At 39.6% G+C, this 4,692-nt stretch overlaps 1 non-coding gene across 1 annotated transcript; it reads right to left on the bottom strand.

Moving 5' to 3' along the window:
* Window positions 1-813: 813 nt before the first annotated feature.
* LOC140885968 (small nucleolar RNA R71) lies at window positions 814-919 on the bottom strand. The gene has a single exon (XR_012151378.1). It is a non-coding gene; the product is annotated as a small nucleolar RNA R71 (small nucleolar RNA).
* Window positions 920-4,692: the final 3,773 nt, after the last annotated feature.

Consider the following 4,692-nt stretch of genomic DNA (forward strand, 5'->3'; position numbering starts at 1 on the left):
TAATTTCCCATTATTTATTTTATTTATTCTGCAAAATTCTCGAAGTTTGATTTTCTAGATAAAATTAAGACTATTTTAATTACAAGTATTGAATATTTTCATTTTACTCCCTATGGGATCGACACTCTCTCTTTCACTATACTAAAACTTGACACTCGTATGCTTGCGAGGAAATTTCACAAGAGAAGGTCAATGACTTGGCGCCGTTGCCGGGGAATAATTTTGATTATTTTTTAGTCTTGTTACCAATTAGTCGAAGTTTTAATTTAGAGTTTTCTTTATTTTGATTTAAGTACTAATAAATTGCTATTGTTTTTAATTGCAGTTTATGCGAAGATCTCAAAGTGCGAATTCTTTGCTCTTTGATCTAGAGATTGAACGAACTGAGAAAAGTTAGGAGAGAAGAACAATTAAACATTGCTAAAGAAGATGTCAATGAATTGCCTTTGGTGCCAATTAGAGATCATTTCAGGCCAACGATCCAGGCTCACTATTCTGGAATCGCTAGAGGGATAATAAATGCCAACAACTTTGAGTTGAAGCCGACCTTAATCAACATGGTTCAGCAGAACCAATTCAATGGAACTGCCACAGCTGATCCTCACTTACACTTGCGCACTTTTCTAGAGATTACTGATACTGTTAAAATAAATGGTGTCTCTGAGGATACAATACGCTTACGTTTGTTTCCTTTTTCTCTCAGGGACAAGGCACGGAGTTGGCTGCAGTCATTTCCACTAGGACGCATAACAACTTGGGAGGGCATGGCTGTGAAATTCTTAGAGAAATTCTTTCCACCATCCAAGGCAACCCAGCTGAAGATTGAGATCAGCACCTTTCAACAGCATGATTCAGAACAGCTATACGAAGCATGGGAAAGGTACAAAGATTTGTTAAGACGTTGTCCTAATCATAATTTTGCAGATTGGGAAGAAATAGAGTTTTTTTACGATGGACTGAATGTGCCTACAAGAATGTCTGTGGACTCTGCTGCTGGAGTTACCATATTTGCCAAGGACCCCATTCAGGCTTATGATATGCTAGAACAGATGACTATCAATAGTTATCAATGGCCATCTGAACGTATGGGAGTCAAGAAAGGAGTTTACAGTGTGGATCCTCTTACATCCATTACTGCACAGCTATCTGCGTTAAGTACACAAGTGGCTTCTCTGAACAAGGTGAATATCGCAGAACCTGCAGGTGTGTCGGTTGCCATAGATGAATCTCATCCACCTGAGGAAGCTCAATATATCAATCCCAGAGGCTATGGAAACTATCGAGGTAACCCTCCACCTAATGCTTATCATCCTGGTTTACGTAACCATGAAATTTTTTCCTATGCCAACAACAAAAATGTGCTGAAACCCCCTCCGGGATTCAATACAAATCAAGGGGAAGGTAAAGCATCGTTGGAGGATGTGGTGTCTACATTTGTTACTGAATCTAACAAGCGGATGTCGAGGACTGAAACTCAAATGGGCAGCATGGAGACACGCATGTGTAGTTTGGGAGCTATGATGAAATCCATGGAGACATAGATTGGACAGCTTGCAAATGATTTGAAGGATCAAAATAGAGGACAGTTTCCCAGCAATACTGAAGTGAATCCAAAAGAGCAGTGCAAAGCAGTTGAGTTGAGAAGTGGGAAGAAGTTAGAAGAGAAAGAGCAGAGCAAAGCCAAAGAAAGTGAAGAACCAGTGACTGAAGAAATTGTGGTTGAAGAGACCAAGAAGGAAGCTGAATCTAAACCGATGTACAAGCCACAACTTTCTTATCCACCGCGATTTAAGAAGAAGGCAATTGATGAGCAGTTTTCCAAGTTTCTAGATATCTTCAAGAAGATACACATCAATATTCCATTTGCAGATGTCTTGGAACAAATGCCTAATTATGCAAAATTCATCAAAGTTGTAATGTCTAAGAAGAGGATATTGCAGGACAACGAAGTGGTGAATTTGACAGAAGAATGTAGCGCAATCCTGTAGAAAAAGTTTCCACAAAAGCTGAAGGATCCAAGGAGTTTTACTATCCCTTGTTTTATTGGTGTTTCTAAGGTAAATAGAGCTTTATGTTATTTAGGAGCCAGTATAAATTTAATGCCTTTTTCTGTTTATAGGACTTTGGAGCTTGGAGAAGTCAGGGCGACCACCATCACATTACAGCTGGCTGATCGGAGTATCACATACCCACGGGGTATTGTGGAGGATGTTTTGGTAAAGGTCGATAAGTTCATATTTCCAGCAGATTTCGTGATTTTGGACATGGATGAAGATGAAGAAACTCCCTTGATTTTTGGGAGACCTTTTCTAGCTACTGCAGGCGCATTGATCGATGTACACAAGGGAGAACTCACACATCGAGTTGGTGGTGAAGCGATGATTTTTAATATTTATCACACCATGAGGGGCCCAAATGAGGTAAGTACATGTAAGAGCATTGAAATTATTGATTCTCATAACTCTTTTTCATGTGCAGGAAGTACGGATCCTAAGAGACCTCGGTTCTAAACAACTATTAAGCATACAAGATCCAAGACCAAAGTAAGAAAGAAATTTTTTTTTTTTAACGGGGGGTGCGCTCGGGCGGGCAAAAACTGCCGCTCGAGCGCGCCCTAAACTCCAGCGCTGCTGGATTACTCGAACTGGGGTGCGCTCGGGCTGCTAAAACTGCAGCTCGGGCGCCCCCCTCTGCAGCAGAATAGAACAGAGCAGAAAAGCTTGGCATCTCAAACAAAAAGGTATTCCATACATCAAACTCAAATTCATGCATTAAAAACATAACTTCTCCAGTTATTACATGAAATGCTAACGTTGATCAACTATGAACCAGTCTATAACATGCAACATAAGACTCGCATAATCGATACAACATAAACAACGAAGTTCAAGATCTAACATGTTCTACTATAACTAGATAAACATATTGACACGACTTCTAAACCGGGTCTCACTTCTACAACTTTCCCTCGGAGCTAACCATGCCTCTTCTGACTTGTTCCTGCCCCACCTGTTGCCAAGTACACATACAAAACAAAGCAACAGCCGGATAACCGGTGAGAATAATAATCCCAGTAAAAAAAAAACAACATATCAAGTAATACAACAATAAACATGCTTTCAAGACAACAACGAAATCAATAACGATGTAATGAAATGAATGTCTTTAAACCGGGATATCAACTCTAATAACGAGGGATTGCTACTGTGCTTTTGGGATCCCGAGGGTCAGATTACGTAATGACTCACCGACTCACCCAATCGAGGTGGTGCCACATATCCCACTCTTCTAGACTTTGAGCAACTATAATGAGTATGCTAGCACTAGGCGAAACGACTACGACCTAGGCCACTCAATCATAGTTCCCAAATGTCTAAACAAAAAGGGCGGTTTCTGCCCGCTGAAAACAAGATTGGCTCAAGATGAATGCATAACAGAAACATAAAACATAGCCATATAACAAAAGCTCAATCAAAACAACAAAACACAAGTTCCTTATGCTAGAACGAGTGTAGATGCAAGTATGTGATTTTAAGGGAAACTCGAGAACCAACTGTCCCGAGTATGCTATCCCGCTATCGATGTCTGCTTTTACCTTTCAATGCAATAGTTCCAACTCTGGATAAGCTACAACAAAAGGTTTAATCAACAACTAAACAATCCAACAACAAAGGCAACGGTTCAAGGTAATCTCTTTACCGTTCTTCGTCCAATTCTTGACGAACAATGCTGCTAACACGGCTTGACAAACTCCAAACGAATCTGTTCAGATACAAATCAAAGATCAATTACCAAGATCGACTTACAAGCCGAGTTCAACAACTCAAAAAATGGTTCAAATCTTCAAAACTCAAACCGACGGCATAACGGCTATAACTGAACAAACCGACAACGCAGACAGAATTTCAATAGCGATATAACCTCATATCAAAGCCAATACAACCAAAACAAGGCAAACCCAACAAATCTCAAAACCATAATTTTCGAAAAAGGCTTCCAAAAATCATAACAAATCCGAACGTCGCTCTAATTCAAAACCGACAGATAATAAACGATCAGAACTCTTTCTAGAAAAACATACTCGAATCTAGAATGATTCTAACAACATCCAAAAACTAGAATGTATCTAATCGTAGAAAAACTTACGATAAGAGCTCTCACTGCAGTGATCGATAATCTGCCTTCAGAAATAATTTCTAACGGACGGATCGAGTTCGGACTGAAATCTAGAAGCTTGAAAAGGTGATGGGGCGTTTCAATGGAGGAGGAGCCGGCTAAGGAAGGAGATGAAGACTTTCCCAATCAATTCCAAGTGTAGATAATATATATAATCCAATAATTGCATTTTAGTCCCTGAAAAATTCAATTTTTGCAAAAAGGACCCTCATCAAAATCAAGTCGGCTCATGAACTCTGAAATCTCCGATTAACTCAAATAAACTCATTTAAGATAAAAACGGGGCGTTACAATTCTCCCCCACTATGAAGAGATTTCGTCCTCGAAATCAACATGAACCACAACTCATAAGATAGAATAAAGAACTAAAGAATCAACATGAACCACAACTCATAAGATAGAATAAAGAACTAAAGACAGTAAGAAGAACTCATGTCATCCGAATAACTCCAAAAATCGCTGTCTTATGTCAGATTCTGTCTCCCAAGTCGCTTCCTTGACGCCGTGACGGCTCCA

The sequence above is a fragment of the Henckelia pumila genome, chromosome 2 (genome assembly GCF_033568475.1).
Source record: "Henckelia pumila isolate YLH828 chromosome 2, ASM3356847v2, whole genome shotgun sequence".
NCBI lineage: Eukaryota > Viridiplantae > Streptophyta > Magnoliopsida > Lamiales > Gesneriaceae > Henckelia > Henckelia pumila.